Below are 17,267 nucleotides of genomic sequence, written 5' to 3'. Positions count from 1 at the left end.
GTCATTTTTTTAAAAAAAAGTCTCTCGCCCATATTTGCTGTCCTATAATCACAACATGTACCTATTTCAGCTATATTTTCATTACATGATTATAGGATGCTAGAGCTAGAAGGGACCTTAAAGGTCATTTATACCGGGTGGGTGAATTCAAACTGGATTCAGTCAGAGGGCCACAGTTGAGGACCTAGAAATCCACATGTGGCCTCAAGGCCATAGGTTCCCCATCCCTGGTCTAGACTGCCCCTTTTCCATTTAAAAATGAGATATGTGTGAGTGTGAATATGGGTACAGGTAGGTGTGTGTATAGTAGTAGTAGTTGTATATACATGTATATATGTATATACACACATATATACATATATACACACACATGTATTTTTTCTTTAAAAAACCCTTTTATTTATATCTTTTGTTTTCAAATCAATTTCATTTCTAAATATGTTCCTGCCCCACCCCAAGAGCCAAAAAATTGAAAATAAAGTTTAGCAAAATATCTTAACACATCAACCAAGTCTGAAAGTATAGTCAGTATTCCACATTTGTAAGGAATAGAAGAAGGTACCTTTTATCCTTACTTCTTCAACGTCAAGATTGACCATAAGAATCGAACAACGTTGAATTTTAGTTGTTATTGCTGCTGCTGTACCTATTAACATTATTTTAGTAATTGTGTGTATTGTTTTCCTTGTTATGCTTAGCTTACTGTGAATCAGTTTACATGATCTGGCCTATGCTTCTCTAACTTTATCATATTTAATTTCTTGCATCATAGTAATATTACATTTCAGTCAGGTTCCATACTTCATTTAGTCATTCATCAGTCAATAGATATCTGCTTTGGATGTATATTTTTGCTCCTAGCTAAAGTATTTTGGTGTACATGGAACACTTGTTTCTAACTTTGACCTACTTGGGGTATTTGCCTAGCAGTGAGATCTACAGGTTCAGGGATATGGACATTCTGTTTTTGAAAATGTATATTAAAAACACAATGTTGTGCACTCTTACTGTGTTCTCTATACTGTGCTAAGTGCTAGAGAAAGATTCAAAGGAAGCGAATGACAAGGTCTCTGCCTTTAAAGAGCTTATAATAGAGTTGGAAAGACAAGACATAAGCCTGAGCAAAGTTAAATAATGATAAAAGATTTAAATAACATTTCAAAACAACAATAGGAAGGATGTCACAAGGCAGTCCATGATTAATTGCCCAATGAATTGAGCAGACAAGAATTGCTATAGGAGCTTGGAGGAGGGAAGCATCACCTCATTTATATGCCAAGCTATTTTTAATCCCAACAGAGGTTTTGCCTATTTATTCATCACAAAGCGAAAATGAAAATTATGACTCTTTTGTAGCTTGAAATTCCCTTGAATGAGATGTTTATCTCAAAATTAAACTCAAAAGAAAAGTTCCTTTGCCTCGCATTGATATTTTCTGCATCATTTCTAAATTAAGATGCACAAGAAGCCCGAAATCTACAGAGCCATTGTTTAAGCTAAATTAGATTAACCTTTCTCTACCACCTCCTGCCCTTCCCGACCCATATGGAGCTCTCTCCACTTTTGTTTACCCAAGTCTCAAGGTTATCTCTGTCAAAATTGCAATTAGTCGGTACTTCAGACCTATTGTTAGGGTACTATGCTGAGAGCTATAAACTACCTCACTCTGGCATAATTAAAACAATGTTCCAGTTCACCTGTTTTATGATACCTACTTGGCTTTTCATAAAGCATCTTTTCACAACCCTGTGTTCAGACCTTTAAAACTATAGCACGTTACCAAGAAGGTACAGGAGTGTTTCAGTCTTTCAAATTAGTCAAAAGTTACTATAAAAGTTATTATGTTACAGTATGAGAGAAGAAGCCCTTTGTCATAGGGCTCTATACTATATAACAATAACCTGAATAAGGTTTACAAACCACTTTCCTCCGTACCTATGAGGTAGGCAGTAAAGGGTTCATCATCTCCATTTTGCTTCTTACGTTAATTACTTCTGCCATTCTTGCTCTCAAGGGGGTTACGTTCTACATGACAGAGGTAGTCAGTAAAAAATTATGTACATACACAATACATACAGAGTAGATGAAGCATTAGATTGGAAGTTTCTAGTAGATGGGAGGATCAGGGACGGCCTCCTGTAGAAGGTGACATTTGAGCTGAATCCTGAAGGAAGTGAAGGATTTTAAGAGATTTGGCATTCCAGGTACAGGAGAGGTTATAAAGACATAAAGATGGAAGATATTTAAGGAATAGTAAGTAGACCAGGAGACTGTCTGGATGAAAGTAAAATATAAAAAGACCAGAAAGAGAAGAAGGGGAAGTTTGCAAAGAGCTTTAAATAGTAAACAAAGGACTTTATATATGATCCATTAGATTGTGAGATCCTCAATGGAAAGGACTGTCCTTTGCCTTTCTTTGTATTCCTGGCACTTAGCATGGTGCCCGGAACATAGTGGGTGTTGATAAATTTTTGTCGCCTGACCCATTAGAATTTGTTGATTGGGAGAACAGGACAACATGGCTACATAAGCTCTTTTTAGAAAATCATTTTGTCAATTATGTGGAAGATAGATTGGAAAATGGCCTACATGATCTAAAAGATATATATTCCACTTAAAAGTCCTATGATCCAGTATATGTAAATATTAAACCGATATTGACTATCCTCTTTTTATTTTCTGCCACGATGACAATGAATATTATTTGGGATTTGAGAAGATTCTTATGTTTATAGTTAAAAGCAATATCTGTGCAGATGCAATAGGTTGCCCCCAATTAAGCATAGCTCTAACCATCCCTTCCCTTCTTAAAAAACTTCTATGGATCTCTATTGTCTCTAAGATTAAATATAAACTCTGTTGTTTAACTTTTTAAAAATTATTTGTTTTATTCAGCTAAAATCTGCGTTCTTACCCTTGTAGTAAATTTATGGTAGAATATAGACAAGATTGTGTAGAATGAGCAGGCATGGATAGGTTGCCAGATGCATCATGGGAGGGAACAGCTGCTTTGATAAGCTCAAAGTTCCGTTTGAGTGTTTTATATTTCCCCTACATAAAACTGAGGTCCCCACGTGTGATCAGGACAGTGTGAGCAAGTAGCTCACTAATATAATACAGAGGGGATGCTCACTTTTCAGCACAACTTTTAACATACATCCTCTCTTATGAGCTCGACCCACCATAAAAGATGTGTTTACTTATTCAAGAAGTCTTAGGTACCATCTCCTAGTCAGTCACTCAATCAACAAGTATTTTATTATAAGCTTTAAGTATTTTATTTAGTAGAAAGGGTACCCTGAGAGTTTGGTACATCTCTTCTCTGATGCTATCAGTTCAAGCCCAAACCAGTTGCGTTTCTCACAACTCATAAGTGCCAGTGAATAGTTAACACCCCTATTCCATTTAACTATTTATCATCAATTAGCTTTCAGAAAGGAATATTTACTTTTAAAATATAGTATTAATGAAAATATAAAGTTTTCACCCAACACTCTGGAAACTCATTCTCCCATGAGCAACCTCAGTCTCTGGGAAGAATGAGCTCACACTTAGTTTAGTTCCTACATTACTTTGGTCCCTCCAATTCATCTCCAAAAGTAGTATTGTTGCTGTATGATTCTTCTCAGCTATACCTGGGCTGGGTCCTATAGGTCAGTCCTAATCTTTATTCCTTTTCTTCCTTTACTGGGACTATCTCAACAACTCATTTTCAGGATCTTCACCTAACTATATAGCAAGAAAAGACAGTATTTTTGTGCAAGACAGAGTATGTGAGACGGGGAGTGGTAGAAGGACTTTGCCTGACTCTTTGATAATCATCTTGATTCTGAGAAAAGAAAAAGCCACATAACCAAAGGGATCCCAGAGAGCAACCGATTCATCTAGACAGATGTGCTATGGCCTTAGATGCCTTATCATATGACAGGCTACAATGGTATGGAGTCAGACAACCTCCATAGGTTCAGAGAAGTCTGGGCATATCCTAGAGTGCCGGGTCGTAAAGAAGAGCTTTCGGGTTTCTAAGGCCAGTGCCCTGCCTCCATCCCTTCCTTTAGAAAAGTGCAAGTTTCTTTACAGCTCAATGAGCAAATGTCCATTTGGCCTCCACAGTTGTCTAAGCAAGGCATTTCTTACCTTATTTCAAATGCAGAAAGTTAATTGACTTGAAAATTATTTCTGTTATTCCTGTGACCCATGCCTTAAATATTGAGTCTAATGCAGATGCAGTAGGTTGCCCCCAATTAATTAATGTCACGGTGGGGGTGGACTTAGGCCTTTTGAAATGATTTTTTTCATTTATATAAAATAAGATGCAAATTACAGTGAGCCTACTGCCTACTATTTTAATGGGAATGCATTATTGGTCCTAATCTTAAATGTGGGCACAGATTCTTGTCTTATACTTTTCTACTTTGATTTCCCCCATCTACAACTTGACTGAAAAGCTTTTGAACTTTTGTCTTCAGGATTTGGGAGGGCTGTGGGACTTAAATGAATGCTTGGAAGGAATTCCTACCATAGAAAGAGAACACAGATAAGCTTATAACTTATGATCATAGGACCAAGAGCTAGAAGGCCATGTAGCCAAACTATTTTTTTTTAATAAATAAGGATATTGAGGTCCAAGGAGGTTAAGTGATTTGCCCAAGGTCACACAGGGAGTAAGTGGTAGGTCCAGGATTTTAGTCTAGGTTCTCTCACCTCCCAATCTAGCTGGCTTTTTATTGTACCACGCTGCCTTCCATTTATATTCTTTAGCTGCCTCCCATTTATATTCTTAAAGAGTCGCTTGAAGAACAAAGGTAAAATGACTTACCCATGTTTACACAGCTAATAGCCAGAATGAGGATTTGAACCAGGTGTTCCTGACTCTTAGTCAATGTTTCTTTACCTCTCTGCTCTCGTATTTGTTGCTATTGTTCCCCTTGAGTCATTTCAGTCATATCTGATTCCTCATGACCCTATTTTGGGGGTTTTCTTGGCAAAGATATTGGAGTTGTTTGCCACTTCCTTCTCCAGGTGAATGGGGTGAAGTGAATTGTCCAGGGTCACACAGCTAGTAGGTGTCTGAGACCAGATTTGAATTCAGGATAATGAGTCCACCTGAGTTAGGGTCTAGTGCTCTGTCCACTGAGCCACTTAGCTGTCCCACCACTCCCCCTTAACATTTGACCATAAAAACCTAGACCTCTGTCATTTCTGTTTTCCCCTCATGGAACACAGGCCTTTTTCGTAACATATTTTAAGGTCCTAGAACAGGACTAGGGACTGGAGCTGTGATTTCTTTAATACAGAGGGCTCCGGGTGAGGTACTTATTGTATCTGTACAGGTTGGCATATTCTCTACAATTTAGAGTCTTCAAGAGTTATATAGAACAGAGATGGCAAACATGCAGCCCACATGAGGTCCACAAAACTCCCAAGTGTGTCTTGAGTCAGAGGAGAATGTCATTGGGAAATGTTTAAAAAAATAAATAAAAATACAATACAACATAGATAATGTTAACGTGTAGTTTTCCAAGTCAGCATGCAGCCTGAAGGCAGCCATTTACAGTTGATGATGACACTACTTATCTAGAGCATTGAGAGGTATAGGAAAGCTATTGCATTATTTGCATCAAGCCCTCTCACTTAGAGACCAGATTTATTTAATGCTTACCTCAGGACCTAGGCTGTGCTGACCAGAAACCCCGTCAGATCCTAAGATTGATGTAAAGCAAACCCACTCCCTCTCCCAACATCTCAAGCAACCCAGCTGTCTTATCTGGAAGCACTACCTCTGTGCTGGCCAGTCAGCTAATATTTCCTTGTTCCTTTGTTTAAATCCTATTTAATGTATAACTTTAAAACACCAAGGGGAAGTCAGTTGCCCCTTTTTTTTGGCCCTCTCCCAAGCTGGACAACTTAATAAACTTCTTTCTAAATCATTTCAATTTGGGGTTTTATTCTCAGCCTAACAAAGGTGAAGGGCCCAGGGTCATATAGCCAGCATTTGTCAGAGGTAGGAATTGAACCCAGAGGTTCCTGTTTGGGGTGCCTCCTCTCTATCAACACTGCCCCTTCAATGACAGCATACTCTCCACCTTTGAATGAAACTTGTGAAAAGGAGTGTACAAAATTAGATGTAAGGGAACACTTAGTATCATATGTCATTACCTTTTAGCTTCCTTTCAAAATATTAAAAAAAACAAATCCCTCAAAATGTCATGAAATTTGTTTGTTTCTTGTCTCTCATGCAGATAGTTAATAGCTCCAAAATTAAGACCAGATTTTTCTTCCACTGAGTAGCTGAGGATTTACATGGCTCATTGTGATTCACACTAAAGGGAGTCGCCTGTCTCCTGAGCATCCATAGAAAATAAGATAGAACCTCTCTTACCTTTAAGTCAAGGAGGTAGTAAAGCAAAGTTTATTGCCTCAGTCTTTTGGTTCAGGAGGTAAAACAAGCTATTGATCCCAGTTTAGGGTTTAGATTGCGGTGTTTCACATCTCAGACTGATCACTTCCCAAAGCAGTTTTAGATTCAGACTCTGTCTTAGGACTCTAGAAGTCAATTAATTAATTTTGAGATGGTAGAAAGAACATATTGCAAGAAGAAGAGCTAAATTCAGAGTAACTCAATTCCTAGCTTTAAAAAAACTACTTTTTATTATGTTTTTTTTAGCATTGAGAGCATTGAGAATTCCAATAAGTCAGTCTTCATGTTTATTGATTTAATTTAAGAAAAGTTAAATCTGGCCTTTTTTTTTCTTAAAAATATACAAATTTTATTGCTAGCTTGTGCTTTTTACATTATAGCCATTTCCTGCCATACTCCTCTATACTCCAAGTTAACCCTAATTTATCACAAGGAAGAATAATGATGCAAAATCAACCCTTACTTCCATATGTCTACCCAAAGGAGGAAGAGAAATTTCATTGTCTGTGCTCTAGGGCAAACAAAGGTCATTATAATTGCTCAGAATGCAACTTCCTTTCCATGACTCTTATTTGTATTATTGTAATCATGTATATGCTTTTCCTACTTTCCTTACTTCACTCTGCATCGATCCACACAAGTCTTCCCATTTGCCCCACCTTGAATTTTTCATTTTCATTATTGGGGGAAGAGAAAAATATTCTAACATATTCACAATTTGTTCAATAGTTCCCTAATCATTAAATATCCATCTGATTTCCATTTTTCTTTGTTGCTACCAAAAAAAGTGCTGCTACAATTATTTTGATATATATGGATGTCTCTTCTTTTCTGAGAATGACATATGGTATGTCTTTTTAGATTGTCTTCTTAGACTGTCAGAATCACATAACATAAAACTTGAAATGACCCCATCTAGTCTAGTTCTATTTAGAGAAGTTAAATAACTTGCCCAAAGTATTAGAGCTAGTCTTCTGCTTGCTCTCCTCCTTTTCTCTGTTTTCACAGACGTATTGTTCTTCAGTTGTTTCATTCATATCCAACTCTTTGTGACCCCATTTAGGGTTTACATTCTCACAAATGTTTGCTTTTCCTTAGCCCATCTTCTCTTTCTCTGTCTCTCTGCAACCATTTTGTATTTCCCTGTCTCTCTTCAGCAACTACAGGCACTAAATATACTGAGCTTCCCCAACCCTTTAACATAAGAGTAAACATTGTGTGGGATCATAGCTTAGTAAAAACAGAGGAAGTTTTAGGACTCAGTAGACTTCATGGGGATTGTTTTGAAGACCAAACGAGATTGTGTATGAACAGCCTTGTTCAGTTGCATAGTATGATACATACATACATATGTGTGTACATATATACATATATACATAAAATGGTATTGCTATCTGACAAGTAGAGCTAGTCTAAGGGTGAAGCTATGGTGATGTGAGAACATGGTGCCTTTGAAGAAGCAGCAGGAGAGGGCCAGGGTGATAGAGTGCAGTCTAAGGGCCATGGTGATAAAGTCAAAACAGTGTTGGTGGCCAGGTCAAGCTGAATCTGGCGCTTCTCTCTTCCCAGTTGGGAACTTATTGTTTGGGATTTGATGGTGTACAATTCAATTCTATTCAGCAGTCACTTAGTATGGATGGACCTGTATGAAAGACATTGTGCAAAGTTCTGGGGACTCAAAAAGCAAATACTCCTTCAAGGCACCTACATTCTAATATTAGCATGTATATACACAAGTATAGTAGAAGGTTGAAACTGAAAGGGCAAGGAGAAGATTCCAACCAATTAAGTGAGCATTTATTAGTCTAATATTATGTGTGCAAGGCACTCTTTTAAGCACGAAGAATACAAAGGCAAAAGTAAATTAGCTCCTGCTCTCTAAGAGACCACATCTTACTGGGAGAAATAACATGTTCGTAGATAAGTAAGTGAAAAATACGTAAAGGAATTCCAAGGAGGGAAATAGAACACTAACAATTGAGCCTGGGGCAGATCAAGATAGTCCTCTGGTTGAAAGTAGCACTTGGAGTGATCTCTGGAGGGAGCTAGGATTTCCAAGAGACCAAGCTGAGGACATGGAGCATTTCAGACATAGGGGACAACTTCTGCAAAAGTGTGAAAGTGAGGGATGGAATGTCAAATATGGGCAACAGCACTTTTGTGAATGAGGAGGAGTAAAGTGAACTCAGTCTAGAAAGATAGGTTGGAGCCAGACTGTGAGATAAGACAAATTACTCTATGAAAACTTGAGGAGAAGAAGATCCTAACAACTGGGATTAGGGTAGTGCTTAGAATAAGGAAACCTTCCCAGAGAAGGGTACCCTTGAGCTGAATCTGAAGCAAGATAAGGATTCTCAAAGGCAGAGTTGAGGATGAATTGCATAAATGCATAGAGAAGAGAAAGAGTCTTCAAATTTGGGAGAAAAGCTAGTAGTTAGGTTTAGCCCATACACAGAGTGCATCTATAGGAATAATGTGAAATCAGGCTGCAAAGCCAGGCTGGAATCAGATTGTATAAGGTGCTAAATGTTAATATGTGTTTATATTTTGTCCTATAATTAAGTAATGTCAGCAAGCATTTATTAGCAAATCAATTAACAACAATTTGTTAAACTCTTACTGTGTACTAGGAACTGTGTTGAGCTCTAGGAGTCAAATACAACCTAAAAGAAAGTTATTGCCTTTGAGGAGCTTACATTCCAAAGGGATAAAAGGAAGCTGAAAAGTGGTAGATGATGGAGCATAGTGGACCGTGGTGGAGAAAGAAGTCTGGGGAGGCAAGTATAAAGCTTGGAGAAGAATAAAGGAATGAACATGGGTGGCCTTGAGACTTCCTTAAAATAGAGGTTCAGGGAGAATTGACCAATTAGAAGCTACAAGTTCTGAAGGATCTTCCATGATGGGAAGTCGATGAGGATGGAGAAATCTTCCAGGGGGAGAAGGTTTCTTCAGAATGGTGGAGAAAGATGTCCAGAGAGTCAAGAACAAAGCCAGGAGTAGAATGTAGTAAATTTGGCTGCTCTGAGCCCTTCCTAAAAGAGGTTCAGGGAGGAATTAATAAGAGAAAGGAGCAGCAAGGGAGGAGGAGTCTTTCAGGAATCATTTATAGGCAATAAAGAACTTCACCAAAGAGTTTTGAGTGGAGGAATAAATTCATCAGATCTATATTTTAAGACTCACAGAGTGACAGAATCCCAGTGATGGAAGGGACCTCAGTGACCATCTCATCCTTTTGCCTGCCCTTTCTTCCACCTTGTGTACATCTATCTTTTTAAGGATCTAAGTTGGTGAGTTATCTTTCTCACCAACAAGCATTTTCTGTTTTACCTCCTAACTAAAATTATTTCCTTTTGTGTTTTCAGAATTTCATACTTGAGAGTTTCCCTTTGTTCATGGACTTATTTCTTTTGTGGCATTTTAGTCTTTGTTACACTATGTATATTTCCTCTAAACCAAGGATTCTTGACCTTTTTTGTATCATGGACCCCTTTATTAGTCTCATGAAGCCTATGAATCCCTTCTCAGAATAATGTTCTTAAATCATAAAATACATAAGGAAATGCAATGCAATACAGAGGAAACAATTATATTAAAATAAATAACTTCTCCCATTCAAGTTCATTGACCTCCTGAAATCTTTTACATAGACCCTAGGTTAAGAAGTCCTGCTTTAAAGCATTTTAAATCTAGGCTGCTTTACTAAAAGTGAGGATGTAGAATATCGTGTCTTGATGTCCTTTCCTCTAATATAAACTCTAAGTGAGAGTGGTCACTTTTCTAGGATATTCTCATTATTTCAGTCACAGAAACAGCTCCCCTATGTTAGAGTGAATTATGTCCCCTACAGCATTCCCCTTTGCCCATTCCTTCATCTTTTTGGATGAAAATAAGGCAAGTGAGATGTAATTAGTTGCTATGTTTCCGATGGAGGGAGACACCTCCAGTAGGTGTCTAAATAACTAGTCTTCCATCACTATGTCATGTCTTAGGGCCAGGCTTTGAATTATTTCCCAAATTCCTCATCCCTTTCCCTTTGTCTAGGTTCTCTGTGATAGACTCCAGCAGCAAAATAACTTCTCTTTTTCTCCTCAAGGAACTTTACCCACTTGCTCTCCATTATACTGATTCCTGGATTTCCTTTTGAGTATATTTTATAATATTTAATGCTACTCTACTCCCTCCACAATGTTATCTATACTCTTTCTTTTAATAAGGTTTAGTCTTTCAGAACAATATTTCAGTATCAAGTTTCATCCTTCTATGTCTCACTATTACCTTTGAGGTCAAATGTACTACCTTGTCTTAAGACTTCTATTCTTTTCCTTGTTTCTTAAATTTTGAGTAAATCGTTTCTACTAAGTACCATAAGGCAACAAGGAAGTATACTGGGTAGAGAACTGGGCTTGGAATCAGGAAAACTCATATAGTGATAGTATTGAGTAGTATATTTAATGAATTCCTACTAGCTCTCCTTCCATAAGGTCAAATTATGGAGGTTTTACTACATTCTGAAAAGAAAACTGAGATTTAAAATTTATAATTTTAAAAACATACTTATAAGCTTTTAAATTCAGAAAAATAGCCCAATGATACATTCACCTACTTCTTACCTAAAAGTGAAAATATGTCAGCGGACTAGAATGGCCACATAGATGGGACACTTAGAGGTTAGATGAATTGACAAGGTTCATACAGCCAATCCTGACTGAGGCAGGATTCTAACAGGTATAATTGACTCCTGGTCCAACATCATTTCATCCACTGTGCCACCTAGCCATGATTAGAGATAAAAAACCACTAGAACTTGTTAGTCAAGTGACAGGACTTCAAAAAAGACAGTGAAGAGGGAGGATACCCAGTGTTTAAAAAAAAATGGCAGGGAAGTTTAAATGGATTATGTTGGAGTATGATATTCACATGTTAATGAGTTTCAAAAGGCACTTGCTGGGATACATGATATGGTGTATGCGTGTGCAAGGAGAACTAGCACCTCTGGTGTAAAGGCTTGTCAAGTTCTTTTCAGGGCTGCTCATCTACCTAACACTGAACTCTTACCTGTGGCTCCAAAAAACTGTAGCATGTACACCAGCCACAACTCAGTAAAACCTTCTCAAGGGATGGGCTAAGCCAGGTTGAAGGTAACCAAGAGGCCACAAACCTGTTGATGAGTTAGTGGGGTATCTACCCCAAGTATGTGAAGACTTTACCTGGAGAATTGAGCAGATAGAACAATTTGTTCCAACAGTCATGAAGGTGGCTGAAGTAGCACTATGGAGCACTTAGAACTTGGTCAGACATCAAAGATGCCGAGGTCATCTACCTCATTCTAGGCCATCACCAGTTATCCTGATTTTTGTCTTGCCACTTCACTTCAGTGACTCTGGAAGAGAGAGTAAGGCTGATGAGTTTAAGCAACTTTGCCTCACTTAAATACAATTTACAAACAAGTCAAGACATCACCCTGTGTCATCATTGGTCTTTGAAAATGAAGGACAAACAACAATATACGTATGTGTATACACATTGATTGTTGTCCTTTGCTCTGAAAGAGGACCAAAATGATATCACTGTGTTGGAGTGAAGATAAAGTTATGTCCAATAGTGTCTGATCAAACCAGTAGAAGCTCAGAAGGCTCAACCACAGGTTGGGCACAAATAGTCCACATGAACGTTGAGAGTACTGATGTCTCTAAATTTCTGCAATTCGCATTTCTTTTGAGCTTCTATAACTCTGTTTTGCTTATAGAGCACAGTGCCTTCTTTGATGGGCATGGCCATGCTGGGCAGTCCTTTGCCAGTGTCTTGCATGTCATGTAATAGATTTCTTCCAAAGTTCTTCAGAGAGACTTTGAGAATGTCCTTGTATTGCCTTTTCTTATCTCCATGTGAGCATTTGCTTTGTGTGAGTTCTCCATAAAATAGTAGTTTAGGCAAATGTGCATCTAGCATTTGAACAACATAGCCAGCCCATTGGAGTTGTGTTCTCTGCAGTAGAGTTTTGTGTGTGTGTGTGTGTGTGTGTGTGTGTGTGTGTGTGTGTGTGTGTGTAATACATAAGTACACATTTTTAGATATGTATAAATAATATTAAAAAGAATTGCAGGGTTGTTGTTGGGAGTTTTTTTGTGTTTCATTTTGTTTTGTTTTGTTTTTGCTGAACCTATGATTTCATTGGTTTAAGGAACTTCCAGCAAGAAAACTTCCTCTCCTAATGCAAATAGACAGCTATTCTGTTTTATAGCCTTAAGTGATTTTCCTGGGGCACTGAGAGGTTAAATAACTTGCCCAAGTTCACAAAGCCACTGTGTGTCAAAAGCAAGACTTGAATCCAGGTCCTCCTGACACCAAGGACCAACTTGTGTACCATTTTATAGCTCTTTAAAATGTGTTCATTTCAGAATTCAGAAGAAACCTGAGTTTGGATTTCACCTTTGACACTAGCTGGATCTGAACAAAACCCTGTACCTATCTCTGCCTCATTTCCTTATTTAAAAAATGAGGGTATTTACTACTTCCCTCATAGGGCTATTGAAAGAATAAAATCAGAGATAGGCATATAGATGATAGAGGAGTAAAGATATATAGATTCATACATATATATATATATTTAGTACACACATATAATGTGTATGTATGTGTGTATGTGTGTGTGTATCATGCATCACCAACCTTGAAGGATTACATAATGCAAGTGAATTATGAAATATTACTAATATTATGATAGAACTATTGTTATTATGAAGCTTCACCATCTTCTAGTGATGGTTGGAAGGAGAATTAGATGATCTTTCAGATCACTTCCAACCTAAAATTCTATGATCCTCTGGCACTAAGACAATGGTAACAGAGAGTTCATTCTAACTGCTTTTAGGTTCAGTGCCTAAGCCTATGATTTTTAGGCACATTGGGTAAGAGAGGTGTGAGTCACTCTGTATTACCAAGATCCCATTCTGAGCAAACCTGGAAGCAGTTAAACTATCCCCCACAGAGGGGACCTAAGAATAACTCTACCTACAGAGGAGTCTGAGGATGGCAATGAATCTTTATTTGGAACCAGAGTGAGCACTGAATCAGTGGGGTCTGAATTAATAAGGTTTTGACAAAGATATGTACAATCGTCTTTTTTTATTGTACTATGTTATAGAAATGCTTATTTTATTCCACAAATTAAAAAGAAAAGAAATACACTTAATAAGCAATATCACATTGTAAGTAAAGGTTGTTTTCCATGTTTTTTGCCAATGCATTCAAATATATCGCAAAAACTTTTATTTCTGCATAATTTGGAGAAGGGTATTTTTTTTTCAAAACACAGTACTTTATAGCAGTCCAGCTGTTAAATAGGGCTTATGCATTAGCTTGTGTTCGGGAATAAATGTAATTATTCATAAATTCAGACTCACCTTGTATTCATGATTTTCCAAATGGGTGGTATTTACTACAGCAACACATTTCTTATTAAACATCAGCCATTTAGAGGCCATAAAGCTGAGTCCTGATAGAATGATTTTTCCACTAAAAAAAAGTCCATTAAGTTCACAAATCCTCTCTCCATGACTTGATGCTATCTTTCTGCATTATAATTAGCAGAATAACATGAGAGCCAAGGAATTCTGCAAAACTGTTTATAATTGGGGGCTCTAAGTCCATTTTCTCCCCTATTTCCTGTCTGCTTCTCTGACACACAGACTTTTCAGTGATTGTGATGATGAAGATAATGATTAAACTGATTTTTATGCTGATTGTCAAACTTTCCCTTCAGCTAGTTATTAATTCTTGGTTAGAGAAAAATAAATGAAATGTGCGAAATAGCCTTATCAGCTATACAGAGGGCTATATTTATTACATATACTTATATATTATGTGTGAGGCAGCCAGGTGGCACATTGGATTCCAGGCCTGTAGTTAGGAAGACTCATCTTTCTGAGTTCAAATCTGGCCTCAGACACATAGCAGCGGTCTGACCCTGGGCAAGTCATTTAACCCTGTTCGCATCAGTCTCCTCATCTGTAAAATAAGCTAGAGAAGGAGATGCCACCCATGCCAGTATCTTTGCCAAGATTACCTCAAATGGGGTCATGAAGAGTTGGACATAACTGAAAAACAACTGAATAACAATGATGTGTGTATATATATATATATATATATATATATATATGTGTGTGTGTGTGTGTGTGTGTGTGTGTGTGTGTGTGTATGTGTGTGTGTGTGTATGTGTGTGAATATATAATCTAAGCATGAATTATCCATTATAAGATTAGCTTTGGTAACCTCTAGTATAGTCATGTTTATTAATGAAGAGAATGTATTCTAGCAATACACTTTGTAAAATGTATAGAAAAACAGAATATACATCCTGGAATCTTGAGATTCAGGGAAGGATGAGCTAGGGGACAGGTGGCATATGCTTAGGAAGTAAGGGGAAGTTGGGTTACAGGAAAAATTAGAATGATTGTCAAGAATAGTCCTTCCCCTTTACCACTTCTACCCCACTTTTCTGTCAGTGCCTACAATGCCTCTGACAAGGGATATCAACATGCACTCTACTGCAAAACTTTTAGGTAGCACATTGACTACATCATATAAACATAAATATAATGTGGATTATGTGTGCCAATCCACCCTGCTATAGCATTCCCATTGGTTCTTCCCTGCAACTCATTCACCTGAAAACAGTCTAAAATTATATAGGACTACAACCAAATATTTGTCTGTTAACCATGTTAAACCTGAAAATTTGGTTGAAGGAAACAATAGAGCTAGGTGATAGAAAAATTCATATTACTTATTTATTTTTCCATTCATTCCCTTTAAACATAGCAGAGAGACATGATAATGGATTGAGCCAGACAGAGTCTGACTGACCTGTACAGAAACAGGAACAGGTTTTATATTTTTTTAGAACAATCACAATTCAGCATGTTACTCAATTTGATGATCCCCATGTATATTTAACTGCAAGACAAGGATTTCCCTTAATGGAATAGGATTGTAAAGAATGTTGACAAAGGTCAGTTAAAACTACAGCCCAGTGTCTCTGTGTCTCATTACATTCCATAACATAGTATATACCTGTAGAATATTAAGTGAGGTAGTCTCTCTTGGGGTTAGGGTAATGTCCTTAATGATCTGGCCTTGTTGACAGAGGTAAGGGTATTTCCTGAGCAAACTTTTAGAGAACAAAGAAGCCCAGGGCCTGGATCTTCTTCCAGTTAGTCATTAATTCAGGCTCTGGGTCTGGTTGAAATTAAAAATGATATAAAATGGTATAAAATGTTCCACAACCAGGAGAGGATTGTCCTTCTCAAGAGGTGATAGGAGTGGTCATACAGGAAGACAAAAGGACACTAAAAAAGGGAGACCAGGAATATACAACATAAATTTCATAGATATCATCACAATTCTTTCTGTTTGCCATGTTTTGAATAGGAACAAATAGAAATATCCCTCTGAGTTATTTGTCAAATGTAGTAACTTGGGGAAACAAGGTGGCACAGTAGGCAAAACTCAGAGCCTAGAGTCAGGAAGACCTGAGTTAAATGTAATTTCAGGCACTTTGCAGCTATGTGACCTGTATTTAGTACACACATATAATGTGTATGTATGTGTGTATGTGTGTGTGTATCATGCATCACCAACCTTGAAGGATTACCTCAGTTTCCTCAACTGTAATATGGTAATTATAATAGTACCTCCCTCTCAGGATTGTTGTGAGGATCAAATAGCTTCTACTATTACAACTACTACTACGTAAGCTGATCTGTACCATGTGACTTATGTATGTGTGTGTGTGAGTGTGTGTGTATGTTTTAACATGACCAATTTGTTTCTAAGTTGTATTCCTGGAGTATTTATTAGTCAAAGTATTATGTATACATGTTAGGGTCTTTAAGTTATAACAAAAAGTAAATATCCCTATTTTCTAAATCTCCCAGACTTAGTATTTACAACTAGAAAATATTCCCTACTAGTGGTCCATAAGGTAGGAGGAGTTCATTATGGTATAGTAGAACACTAGATTTGACATTGGATAACATGAGTTCAAATCCTTACTTTTACATTCATTGAAAGAGTTTACATTTGAGCCTCAGTTTCTCTGATCAATAAAAAGGAACTTAGATCAGATCATAGAATAGTAGCTTTAGAACCACAAGGACCTTCAAGATTGTTCTGGCTAGCCTCAAACCATCCTAGTGGCACCAGTGGAACTAAATGAGACATTTGCAGATCATCTAAGACTTGGTTTTTTAAAAACACTTTTAATAGTAGCATGGAAAAGATATGCAGAAAGGATACAACACTGGTTCAGATAAAAACAGGTAACTTAGTCTGTATGACATACCAGGCACATAGCAACTACTTAATAAATACTTGTTTGATTGATTTGGTTAACTTGAAGTGTGACATCTGTCAAGTGTCATGGCCACTGATTCCTCATAAGCTGTCTTTTTCATGCCCTGGGTTACTAGAAATATGTAACAGTAGCTCAAGTTCTAGTCTCCTGGACCAAACAGGTTTCAGGGGTAGCTTCCCTGCTTTTTAGAGAAAAAAAAACAGTCCAACTTCCATGGAGGGGGCCCTTGTGAATATCACTGCTACCTCGGAAGCCACCCAGTGCAACCCCCTCAACATAGAGTTGAGGACAATGAAGCCCAGGAAGGTTAAAGATCTTGCCCAATGTCATACAAGTAGGAAGTGACAGATGCATAATTTAAACACAGGTCCTCTGCCTGCAAAGCCAGTGCTGTTCTCCTGTCCCACACTCCCTCTCTGTGAACCCTGAGGTCTCTTATGATTCTAAATTTTGTGATTCTAAAACCTCAAGAGCTGTGTTTGCTGCATTAAT

The 17,267-nt window shown here is 37.5% G+C and overlaps 1 pseudogene; it reads left to right on the top strand.

Moving 5' to 3' along the window:
- The first annotated feature begins 281 nt into the window (after positions 1-281).
- The window catches only part of LOC118850959, a 40,660-nt pseudogene continuing 23,674 nt past the window's right edge, over positions 282-17,267 (top strand).

Source organism: Trichosurus vulpecula, chromosome 5 (assembly GCF_011100635.1).
Source record: "Trichosurus vulpecula isolate mTriVul1 chromosome 5, mTriVul1.pri, whole genome shotgun sequence".
NCBI classification, from domain to species: Eukaryota; Metazoa; Chordata; class Mammalia; order Diprotodontia; family Phalangeridae; genus Trichosurus; species Trichosurus vulpecula.
This window is presented reverse-complemented; position numbering and strand designations above follow the sequence as displayed.